Raw genomic sequence first — 13,554 nt, forward strand, 5'->3', positions numbered from 1 at the left:
GTTTTTTTAATCACTTGATTATAATCTATGATCAAAACACGGTTTTTATTCTCGTTTTAAGTTAGGAATAACAAATAATGTGATCAAATATGTTTCGTGTTCCGCCTCTAGATATCATCATACCAAACTATCAATCAAGTAATCCATATCAAATGAATAAACTATAAAGTTCTTCCCCGCAGAAGTCGCTGGTTTGATATTTCCCTCGATTTGCATATGGAATCAGTTTAAATTGTGACAGGCGTTTCCCTTCGAGTATTTTAATGACAGCAGATATAATAATAATACCTGCACCATCGATTAATGGGTAGTTGCAAAGAGCAGCTGGATGGATTGCCCCCTTTTCAATAACAAGTACCGTGAATTACTCAAGCGATGAGAAGGGGATTCAGTTCAATAGAACTTGGCTATACAATTAGAGGGACCAGAGCGAGTTAATTACTTACTTTTCATTTGCACATATTTGCAACCACTGTGCAACTTTTTTGTGGTTCACGGTTGGTTTTTGCTTCTACTTTCATGGTATTTAGCAAAATCAAACGCAATGGATTGTAATTTATACGATGAAAAAGTATGAGTATTATGGGTTTTCCGATGAGTATTAGAAATTTCTTATATTTCGTATATTTCCCCATAAGTAATAATTAATTTGATCATGGAAAACATTGTAGACTCGACGTCAGTGAATATTTATACTCATTTAACACATAAATAAAATCTGTGTCAAATAAACTTGGCATGTTTATGGCGCGTTCGTTCTCTTCGCATGGCAATTTTATTATTATTTTTTTAGCTGACGCTTTTTGTCTCATACATACATTTAGGGGAAGCGAGATGGAAGGAGCGGTTGACCTGCTTTTTAAAGCGGCGCGTGATTCACGAAAGCGGTACCAAGTTCAGGTGGAATAAAAGAGCAACGAACGAGTACACAAAAATAAAACCGATGCTAATGCGTATATGAAAATTGCATTTTTATTTTTCGCCCCAGTAGATGGCGCCACGTTGGCTTTCGTGTGTGCGTGCAAAATGCGATAAAAATCGCTCACGAAGAATTCTGATGAAAAAAAGACGCGAAATGGGCATACTAAAAATTATAACAGAAACAACAACTGATGTCTGTCATTCGTTGTTGCTGCTATTGTAAGTTATTACGCCGGCATATAACGGTAAATTGTATGCGGCTATTACAACACACACACACACAAACACACACATGCTCGCGTGGACAGGTGACTTGCGCGTGCGAAAGAGATGGCGTTTGAGGAAACTGAAAATTTGCCACCGCCGCTTGCACTTTAATGGGAAAACATGCCAAGGCGAGAGGAAAAATATACATAAATAAAACCAGAAAAAATTGAAGCAAGCGAGGCGCACAAAAAAAATGCCAAACCAAACACGAGTGTGCCAGACAGGTTGTTGCTAAGCGTGTGTTTGTGAGTGCGGAGAAAAAGGCTCAAATGAGACTCCAACTCGAAATTATTAAATTGCAGACGACGCTCCACATAGTCGGGCGGGGGCGTAGGGGGTCAACGGTGGCGCGAGGGGCGTGGACGCACAGGGGCGGCAGGCAAGTCACGCACCAAACGAGCGAAGAAGGCGAGGCAGCAACCCTGAGCAAAAAGCGGACGAGGCGAGAGAAAACAGAGCCGAGAAAAGGCCAAAATCGTCTGACTGAGCTGGAGTTACAGTCGTACCTGGATAAGTCTTCCACCCAAGTTATAATCCATGCAGTTCTCTGTTATTTATGACAATAGAATACATTTCACTTCTAGTCATTTCAAAATAAGATGTTTGAGCCAAACTCGATTTAACTAGAACTTGTATTAAAGTATTTAATACAAAAGTATATTGCATCTAATCAATAGCTCCATCTGACTGCGCTAGTTTGAACTTAATTCCATACAAACCATGCAAAAGTTGTATTTTAACTAAGAAATGGTTCATGTTAATTCATTCCCCATGAAGCTCCAATCACCGAAGTCGCACTGTAGTTCGTTGGGCTCTTAAAATGAGTGAGCGAGTGAGCAGCAGCAGCAGAAGAAGAGCAGCCCAATAGGAGCGGTTGTGGTGTGTGTGTGTGAGCGTGATAAAGGTCGTTGGCCAAGCAGCGGCGACAACAACAATGTTGCCAGAGAACGGGACAGCGAAGTATGAAGAGAGATAGCGTACAGAGAACACTGGCGATGAGCAACAAACACAGGGCGACGTATTTAGCCTAAGGGCATGAAATGTATTGCAGGTTTGTCAGTCGCTAGATGTTGTTGCTGCGTTCGCTGTTGTTTTGCTGTTCTGGTGGGCTATGTGTAGGCCGCGTCGCCTTTTGGTCGTCTGAAAAAAGAAACACGTTTCCTGCACCGACAGCAACTTCAACAACACCAACACACTGCATAGGCAAAGCCAACAAACCCACAAAACGCAGACGGCGAAGGAGACGGAAAGAGTAGGGCGGAAAGAGATGGCGGATTCCACTTTGTGTGGGTGTGTGGGGCAGCCTTTAAGGCCAAATCCGAATGGGACAGCGAAGTCGTAGGGCTTTAAAAATCCGCGAGATATGAGCCCATTATCCAGGGCGACCTGTGAGCGTTGCGAGGAACGTGCCAATGGAAGTCCAAGTTCAAGCTAAATTGCAAAATACTAGATACATTTCTAGTACACATTTTTTAAAAGTTAAAACATAAAAGTAACTATTAAATGTTTATCAGTGTTTCTAATACAGTAAATATGCAGTTTTGTACTCTCAGGAACTTCAGCATACAAATTGTTAAAGCAATTGGGCAAAAGAACCGGGCGAGACCTTGGAATATGAGTAATAACTAGTTGCCAGGGGCACTAAACCACTGCGATTAGCTCATACAAAGTCTTCTAACCAGCGGGGAGCTGAACAAGCCCAAGTTAATAACCAAATTCCGCTGAAGTTGCAAGTTCAAAGCTGAAATTAACGTAGCCTTAAGGCAAGCACGCACACTTCAGCGACGCTAATGCCAAATACTTTAAGCAATGACCTTTAAGTTCCCGCTGCCAGAGTTGAAACCGTAAAGTGGTTATAAATAATGGGTTGTCGTAGCGATAGAGAAACACCAAGGCGAATGCATTGCATAATCGAGGCAGCGTCAACAAAAGTAGACGACAAGTAGAACTTGTTGTCATTTCCTTATTTAACGTGACACTTGTTAGCAGCGCTTGCAGTGAATTGCATTGAAATGGAGAAGCTCTCCATCTTCTCCCTCGCTCTGCGCATGAAATGAAATGAACACCTGCGTTGGGCTTTGTTCGGTGTGGTTTGTTTTGGTTTTGTGAGTCGCTTTTTTTCGGGCCCCACTGTGAGGTGTGTGGCGTACGTGACTATCACTCGATGCAGTTATGCTGCTATTACGTAGTCGGTGCACTCACGGACACCAACGCCAGTGCAAGCACCAGCACAGCCGCAGATACAAATAAAGATACAGATACATTTACAGATGCAACTGCAGGCACGCGCGAACGAACACCTGTCACGAACACACACTCAACTCGTTCACACTATCGGAAACACACCGTGTAAGCGGCGATCTAATGCTGCGGGCTATCAACGCACATCTCACAGCACTGGTTACCATAATAGATCCTTTACTCTTTCCCAAAAAAATATAGTACAGAAATTATTTATTTGTATCTTTACTAACATACTTTGATTTTATTTGAAACCGTACTATGTTTTATTCAGGATAAAACTATTGTAGCAAATACAAATGCGAGCAATTAATGCTTATAAATACCCCATACAAATAAGTATAAAGATAAAATACACCTTGATTGCACTTTGCCATATTTATTACATAAAGACAGATACCTTCGATTCATGTTACACCTGGCTATCTGTGTTATTGTTCTGACCACAATTGTAGTCTCTCAAGCAGCTGCAGATATTTTTGTGCTGCTGTTGTCGTTTCACTTCCCAATCGTTCCTGTCTGACGTTCTTCCTCCTTTTGTTTTCCTATTGTTGCTGCGTCACGTTTTTCATATTAAAATGTTTGAAATTCTGATTGGAGTTCTGCCGCTGGCGGTGCAGAGCTGCCAACTGCTTTGTTTGTTTGCTTTACATTTTTCGTTAGTTGCGTGAGCGCTGTTGCCAAACTTCAGGCAGCAGCCAGCCACCGAATCTTGGCTTCAATTAAAACAGGTTTTCCATGAGACATTGCTCAGAAATAATCATGATCGGAATGATAGTCCCCTCCCCCCCTTCCTGTCTGCTTTCCTCTCCGTCTTACATGGGGCTTCACTTGTTGTGTCTGTTTTTTTTTTGTTTTCATTATTATTATTGTTAAATATGTTCACTGACCTTTGCCGAATTACCAGTTTCTTTTTTGCGTAAAACGTACTTTTGTTGATCGCGTATGGCTGATTTTTGGTCCGAAAACGTTTTGTATTCAAATTTAATACATAAACAAGTCGGCATATTTTCTTTGTGCTCATATATACACACACTGTGAGTCGAGAGGTCGACCTTCAACTTGATTTTTAATTAAGTTCGGTTCAATGAACTGAAACTGTCACAACGTCTGCTCTGCTGTATGTTTATTTTAATGTTTCCTTTTGGGCGAAATGCAAACACAAATGGGTTGCAAACAAATTATTTTCCTTTTTTTTTCTGTTGGTGTGAATATGGTATAAGAATGCATAAAAAATATATTAAATAATTAAATTCAACCAATAATAAAAAACTGACTTATAATCGACTTGCATTATTAACAAGCCCCTTTTTTACTGTTTAATCACTGACTGATATGAATATATCCTCTGCAAGGATACAATGGAAATACTTAATCCTTACTGCCTCTAAGAGTTGCCAAATTTCAGTAGGAAATTTAGTTACAGCTTCACTCGCCTTAATACTTTCTACACTATGCTTTCGTTTTACCTATCGTAACTCATCTCGGCTTGCAGCTTCCCATCCAATAGTTGTGTGTGCTAGCCATAATTCATGAAATTTAATCGCTTTTCTCAACTTACTTTGTACCTAGCCTTCCTCTATTTTTTTTATTTTCTCAGCGAACATTTCTTTTACTTTAGTTTATGGCTCTTTCTCTGGCGTTTAACCATAAATTTTCAGCCTCAACCTCAAACAACAAATTTTTTTCAATTTACATTTTTTACCATATTTCATCTGACGTTCCTCCCGGAAACACCAGCCCCTTTTCTTTACACACATTTATTTTGCTCTGTCACCAGGCAGCAACAACAGAAAATGTTTCAAGAGCGCTGCCACACCACCCATCCACCCACTTCGCGACCCACCAAGTGGAACTCCAGACCATCAGGAGGTTCCATAGCACAAACCCTGAGTACAGAATTCATGCTCTTACTCAACCCGAACCACCCAACAATGTTAGACAGATTTTATTACGGCGCTTTTGCTACTTATCCGGAAATACTCGTCGCACTCTTTCCACATCCGTGCACAGAGAACAAAGCAGCAGCGTAAAATCATCGATATTATTTTAAAAAATTAAGAATTCAGTTAAATTTGTCATGACAGTAGTTTCTTTTTTAGTGATCGGCTTACATGTTTAATTTCTTGTTATTTAAAGATACCAAATACTCGCAGGATAATGAATATTTACACTTTTCTCTCTGCACTGGCATTAGAGCATTGCACCTCAACCATCCCCTTGGGGACAACAGCGGAGTCGCTGTCATTCCTGGCTGGCAACCCTTGTGGCAGGTTCTTCTGCTACTCACACCATGGAAAATTGTTGCACTCCTGCCGCTCCTGGGGAAAACCCCGCCCCGCACGCCGCACTCCGCTCAGCCACCCCGTGGGTCAGCATTGTTCGGCTTTTCCCATATAAATTTCATCAGTAGTTTGGGCAACCACCGACCTGACAAACGCTACCCAGGAAGGATGTTTCAATTTCTATTTTGTTTTATATACTTTTGCTCCGTCGTTTGCTCCGTTTTTATCGGTCGTTTGAGCTTCTGAAAGTGGCAGGGCAACCCTGTCTGCGCTTGGAATAGAGAAAATTGGCAACATCGCTTTCTATTCTTGGGTTTTCATTCAACTCTGCCCGTTGGCCCTTGATTTGATTTTGTTGTCCTCCATCTGGGGGTGTGTATGTTGTCGCTGTTCTTTTGATTTGGGTTGGGTTGTTGGTTTTCTTTTCTTATACTTTTTGTTGTTGTTTTTTTTTTTTTGTCGTTTCTGCCTCACGTCGTTATTTCGCTCTACATTATTTTCTTTTAAGTCTGTAATTTAGACAGGCTTTTCTCTTATTTATTTAAGGCGTGCTGCAATTTCCTTTGAGTTCCCTATTGTATTTTCAACATGTTTTAGTAATGTTATTGGGCCCAACGGTTGCTTTTGGGTTTGCGTTTCGCTTTGATGGAGACTATATATATTGTTATTTGTGTTGCGAGCATTGGACCTTTCCTTTCATATGTTAAAAAAAAAAACAATGCTATCGTTTACACTTTTTTATGGAACCACACGAATTTCGATTGAATTTGTTGAGCTATATAAAACATAACTAGTGCATCAAACAAATCTATTTCACTTTTGAATGTTCAAGCACACGTGTGAAACACTGTTTTTCAGCAAACAAAGCACGAGAATTGCTCTTTAACTTTAAAGCCCTCCAGCATTCGGACAGTTTTCAATTAGTTAGTTTTTCTCCTTTGCTTTGATTTCATATATATTTTTTCCTGTTCCAGTTATGTCTAATTCACATCCCTATCTCGTTCTCCCCCGACATATTAGGTGGACATTTCTTTTTGCGTTTTTATAGCTTTTAACAATTGAAGCCTGGAGGCGATGAGTTTTAATTACTGACCCATTTCCAGTTGTTTCCTCCTACGCTGCGCTGTTGCCGCATTTCACTTTGATGCGCTGAATGTTTAAATGCAGCAAAAATAGTTAAATTACATTATAAAAATATTTTGTGAACAAACGGGAATTATTCATTGGTATAGGTATTATTGACTATTTTCCAAGTGGATTGAAACCAATGGAATCTTTAGTCAAAATTTGATATGATCATCAACAAATAAATCCTTCTCTTACTTTCCCTTCTAATAAAAAGTTGAAAATAACTAAAGTTGAAATTGAGTAAAGTTTTTATCAAATAATGTTATAGTTTAAAGCACTACAAAACAGTGTTGATTAAACAATTTTTCTTTTAAAATACAGCTCTGACATTTTTATGTTTTTGACTTTTATTTCACTTTACAATTAAACTAAATTATTTCATGACCTACATTTACTTTAAACTAAGTCGACTGCTTAATTTAAGGAGGGAAATATTGATATTTACTTTGTGCGCGTGTTGGGTTTCGTATGGAGTTCGTAATTATGCAAATTTACATTAACATAACCTACTAACTAAGCACGCAATTGAAACAAATGCAAACGACTGCCGCCCACTCCCGCCCACAATTTCGCGTGCCCCTCGCCCCCTTCCACTTGCAGAAATAGTTGACCTCGTTTTCTGGGGGCTTTGGCTTGCACACACTTTTACTGCAATTTTATTTTTTATACTTTCCTGCTCCGCTGGCTTATTTTTTTTTTTTGTGAATTAACCGAGAAGTTTTTGTTGAGGCGCCGCCTGGCGGTCTGCAGCTGTAGCTGTTATTGCTCTACCGGCGTTGAACTCATTTTGCATTTTCCATGCATTTCTGTGTTTTTTTTTCTTTTTTTGCTGCTCTGGGATGGCAACTCTGTCGCTGTTTTGGTTTTTCCGAGTGGGCGGGAAATGGGTTGGCCTACATTTGCCCTCTCCGAGGCTTTTATTCCGCTTCTCTCCCTCTCCATGTTGTTTGCGAACCTTTTGAAAATTGCGGCAGGTGCATTTTTTCCGCTTTTATTTCGCCAAAGCGGCATTCAGCGAGTGCATTTTCTTTCCATGTTTTCCACTGCCTTCTCCGCCGTCGCCCCTTCCCACCCATCTTTTTCCAGTGCTCTTCCTAGCATTCATTCACAGTAACCAAGGTAGACAGCTAGAGTGCGAAAGAGAGAGCTCGCCAGCTTTGTTTTATTTTCCACGTCCTTGTGCCAAAAACAACAACAAGAAGGGGTGGGTGGGTGGTTGGTGGTTGACTGGTTGAGTTGGTGGGTGCGGTGTTTGCTTTGGGGGAAACGCTCGCAAAAAAATCGATAAAGCAATTAATGCCAAACGAGTGGCAGGCTCTACCAATTTCCACCTACCGCGCAATCGGAATGGGAACGAGAATCAGAGAATCGCCAGCAGAGCAACCCTGTGCGCAAAAATAAACACGATGATGACGTTCTCGATGGCGAAGAATGAACGTCGAGAGGTCGGGAGGTCGAGGAGAGAACCATAGCCATAAACAGAAGCAGAAGCCAGAGCATAAAAGACGTCGACTAGTCGTCTGTGTTAATAAACCGCCCCATGACCACCAAGAGCGGCACCATCCCGACATCAGTTCCACTTACTCTTCTGCCCAATGCGAACTCAAACCACCCGCATTCCCAACTGCCTCTACTTGCATGCCCTTCGGAAGGCAACTGCCACTTAAAATGTAATTTAATTTAGTTAATTGAGGCTTATGAGTTAATTTTATTAATCAGAGGAAGTCATTAATCTCTATTAGCTACACATATTAGAGAATAAATCAAAAAATATAGCTAACAATCTAAAATCGATTAAAATATTTTATTCTGGTGACAGTAAGCGACATTTGTGTATGGTCAAATCAAGTAATTATTAATTTAATTAATCATAAAAAGGAAAGAATTCTTGTCTTAGCCATAACATTATTACTACTTGGATATATATTTTATATAACTCAAACTGTTCTTGAACATAGGAACATAATTGGCTGGCTTAGTTATTATTGTTTATTTATATATTATATTTATGAATTTTAATAATATCAAAATTGCAGGGCAAACCATTTTCATTAAGTATGAACTGATATTCTTTTGCTCTGCCTTCTAGTCGAATCATCTTTAAATTACCCATTGTTATTAGCTGATATTAAGCCTCAAGGAGATGATGCCTCTTCCTATCAAAGAAAAGTACACGCTTGAATATGAAATTTCTAAGCGCAATTTAGCTCGAGGCTAATCTGTGTCTTGCGAACATTGTTGATTAAACTAAGAGCATTATTTAAGGGCCCAATCCGCGGGGATCATGTCGGCAATCTCCAAACTAGATGAAAAGTGAAATCATTGATATTAAAGCTAATAAGGATTAAAGAAAAAGAAAGGAGATACAAGTTATAAGGTCTATAACTTATACAATCCTTAATTATTTTACAAAATAAATATATGTTAAATACTTTATTCAAGCAAATATAAGCTAGTTCTCTCAAAATGGCGATATTATTATGGATTTTGTAAAGTCCAAACAAACAGATTCCTCGAAAAAAGTCATCAATAACATATTTGTTCGCAGAACAGCCTAGTTTTGTGTTAATGTGTCTTTAATGGGTTAACTTTTCAACGGCTCTTTACGTATTTTTTGAACTCAAAGTTCGGCACACAAGTTCGCCCACATCACAGCATATTTTATAGGTTCGGATTTCTACAGCCCATGCCTTAGTTTAGTTTAGTTATTTTTCATCATTGCCTTTGCCTTTTCATTCCCTTTAGTCATGGCTTTTGGCATTTTCCACATTTTCCGAGCGCTTGGGGATGATATTTGGGCACTGATGATGGTTTTTCCGACCCAACCACCCGCAAAGAATGGAAAAGTCGGGTCGAAATGACTTATGGTTGGGTCTGGGCCCAATTCTAGCACCTCCTCGTTCAACTTTCTGCTTCTCATTTCTATAGCTGCGCTTTAAAATCATTTAAGGTCGAAAGTATGTGAAGGCTTTGGTTTCGTTTTTTGGGCAAGTTTTCTCCGACAAGTGCTTTATGGTAATTCAAAATCTATTACTGCCAGAGCTCTTGTCTAATTTGTGCTCTTCCTTTGAACTTTTGTTCACCTTTGCTGGCAGGCAGAGCAAACAACTTTTGTGGGTGGGGTCGCAGTTGCTCCCACTTTTTTTTTTATCTTTGGTTTCTTGGGGATTTTTTTGTGCATTTCAAGTTCTGGGTGTGGCAGCTCCAAAATGCGTTAATGGTGTGTATTTGGGTGAAGTTTGGCAACGGTGCGAAGAGGGAATTTAAAGGTTCTTGACTGGCTCTTTCAGTTTGCAGCAAGCAGCTGATTTTTATACGGTCCAAATAGCATTACTTGAAAGTTTCACAAATTGCTGCAAAAATGTAACTATACTTTTAACTTTATAACCAGACATTAGCTATGACAGGTACGTAGCATATGTGATACATAGGTTCGGCCCTTTTCAACACTATTTCCCGTTTATCGACAGCTTAATATAGATATCTCCACCTCACTCTATGTAAATTTAATTATAGTGCTTGCTGGCATCTCTGGCAAGTGGCTACGTAAATATCTTGCACATGTTTGCGCTGCGTTCTCGTGTCAAAAGCTCTGAACTTCCCCCGTGAAGCCATGTGGCTTCAGATGCAGCTGCTGCTGGAGAGGAAACCGCAGGACAAGAAATTATATATGTACATACATAGCGATTGATGACCTTCCACGCAGATCTCAAAAAGGGGAGCTCGAGAAAAAACAAAAGAGGGGAATTCCCCGTGGCACGTACCAAGCTGAAGTACCCTGGAGATCCCTCGTGGCAGGTGTTTGACTTGCAGTCTGGTTTTTGAGTTGCAGGAAAAAAAAGGGACAAATATGCCACTTCCTTCGCTGCGGTTTATGTCACATGGTTATGGCTTCGAGCTGTATTTACTCGCATTTGTTAATAAAAAGCATTTATAAGTAGGTCAAATAATTTCGTATCTTATCAGCAGTTTTTGTTGTTCGCTTGCGGGCATAGAAGCAGCATTTGATGGCCTCACATGCCACAGGTTGCGCTTTCATACAATTAATTCGCTCTTATCAGCTGGAAGTAATAAAAATGAATCAAAGTTTTGCCAGGCAATGAAAGATTCCTCATGTGATGGTGATTTTAGTGCTTGTAAAAATGCTCCACTTTCAACCAGGAAATAAAATGCAAAAGCAATGAATATGTAACAAATATTCACTGACTTTTTGTGCATTGCTTTAGCAATAATTACCGAGCGTAAACTAATTTGACCTTCGTACAGCAACAACAAATACAATTGCAAGCGAAAATAGATATAGAAAACGTATAAATACGTTTAAACGTGTAATAAATAAATGTAGAAAACATAACAGAAATCTAACTGTGCCGGAATGTTTAACTTGTTTGTTAATTGCTGGCCACAATTGCTGACCTTGACACACAATCGCAATCAGAATCACAATGCCCCATCGCAATCTCCCTCAGCCGCTCGAAATATTCATTTTGAGAACGGTTGCTGCTCGCATTTTATAGGTAATTTGTTTTATTATTTTAGTTTTGGATATCAGCAAACACAGCAGTTGTGTGGGGGCGAGCTAAACCGAGGCAGACAGCGTGGCAGGCAGAGCCATAAAATAAAAAAAAAAGGAAAGGCGAACGAGGCAAACACACGCAAATAAAAATAATATTGCAAAAACAGAGAGAGAGGAGAGAATAATAATAGTAACGAAACGCGTGGGCGTTGTCTGCTTTTACATAGAAAGAAAAAAATGAAAATTAGAGGCATAATTAAGCTAGTTAATGTGGTATACATAAATGTGACCAAATAAACAAACTATACAAAATATGTATATAAGTATTTTAATATAACTAGCTCTTAAAAAAAATAAATTTTGAATTCAATTTTTTCTTTTTATGTAAGTAGAATATAAAAAGACGGCAGATTGGAATTGTGTGCGTTTTAAGTTGATTAAAAGCGCGATGTTGATGGCCATATCCCCTTGGATGTCCCATAAAATTGTGTCAACTTTTCTCAGTATTTGTTTGTGTATACTAGAGTAGTGAAATGTGTGTCACGCCTCCATGGGCGTGCGAAAAATATGGAAAAGCATGTTATAAATAGCGCAGTGTTGCCTAATAAGCTGTGCAACTTTGAAATGAACACAGTTTATAGCTTTCAATTTGGGATGCATTCGAATGTATGTAGGTCGATATTGAAACAGAATATTGTTTGAATATTTTAATATTACAACTTCTACGACTAATGAACTTGTTTGCCGCATTTGTGATGAAGTTTCCAATGTGTTTTCATTGGCAATATGAGAAATTTCGCAAATATATTGCGGCTAGACAGTAGCCAAAGGACCAAAGGCATGCTACATAGGACATAGAATGGGATTCTTCGCCGTCTGGGCGAAATTTCCCCTAATGGAAATGAATATGCTTTTGTGATTTTCGTAATTTACGGTTGCTGCCAACAATCGACAACGAATATTTTTGGCGGCGACCGTAAGTTCAATGTCTGTTAAATTGGTATGTTTTGTATTATCGCCAATCCTCGATCTGGACTTTATACACAGTAGAGATGACTGAGTTCTCCAGCTAACTAACCATGATGTCATTGGCAAGAGCAGGTTATTATTTTAAGTAGTAAAAATATTTTATTGGAAACTGCTAGTAATGTAAACCTTTAGATACATTTAAACTTAATTTACTTGCCTTATTCTAGAGTCTGTGGCAGTATATTAGTGTTTAAAGGAACTCAAGGAACTCAAACATCTCTAACTCTTTTAAACTAGATTGTTGTTTTATCTATGATATTTATTACATGGATCTAACAGATTCTTCACGTCCTTATCACTTTCTCCTCTCTCCTCTGCGACTTTTCATTGCCACGCGCGCACATCTCTCTTAAACTGCAAATGACCGGATGGCGCTTAAATACTGAAAATAAAATTCATTGCCCGGTTATTGATTAACAATAAATTGTTGACGTCGTTGTCTCTGTCGCAATCGTTGTTATAGCTCACGTTGTGGTTTGTCGGCTTGACCGGCGAAATGGGCGACCTGTGGGGCGATGTATCCATGGATGTGGGCTTTTGGGGTGGGGCAGTGACCAAAGGGGTGGAAAATCGGCGAGGAGACAGATGCCACATGGAGCTTTTGTCTGGCTGTCTGTTGGGGCTGTCATGGTTGCAGATACGTATGTATGTACATACACGTATGTTTACATAGATACAGATACACACGCACGCGGGATGTATGGATACATACTCCAAAGTGGAGAGTGGAGAGTGGGGAGTAGGGAGTAGGTTGGCTGCCTGCGCACACGTGCATGCATAAACAACAACCGAGCGATGGTACATAGCTACACTGGTTTACATAATGTACTGCAATTTTGTTTGCAGTTGCCGCCAGACGTAGCTAGAATATATACATATATATAACCAAAGCTATCGTCCGAGTGTGAGTGCAGGCCAAAAACCCATTCAATTTAATGTGGCGCTTGTCTAGCCAAAAATGTTAACGCTAGACTGGATATCTGCCCCTCTATATGGGTTTACTGAAGCTTAAAGCTGCAACTAAGCCGCCGCAACGGTGATTTTCACAGCTTTAATTAGAAAATATCCGAATGACGGTAATTTTCAGTCATTCTTTAATTTGAGCCTCAGACCTTGGGGGTTGGTATCGATTTTCCGCGGCTGGCTTTTCCCAACCCCCCTCCACAC

General features: G+C 39.7%; 1 protein-coding gene across 4 annotated transcripts in view; it reads left to right on the top strand.

Moving 5' to 3' along the window:
• The window catches only part of LOC6726969 (histone-lysine N-methyltransferase, H3 lysine-79 specific), a 41,020-nt gene that overhangs the window by 14,191 nt on the left and 13,275 nt on the right, over positions 1–13,554 (top strand). The window lies entirely within an intron of this gene.

The sequence above is a fragment of the Drosophila simulans genome, chromosome 3R (assembly GCF_016746395.2).
Source record: "Drosophila simulans strain w501 chromosome 3R, Prin_Dsim_3.1, whole genome shotgun sequence".
NCBI classification, from domain to species: Eukaryota; Metazoa; Arthropoda; class Insecta; order Diptera; family Drosophilidae; genus Drosophila; species Drosophila simulans.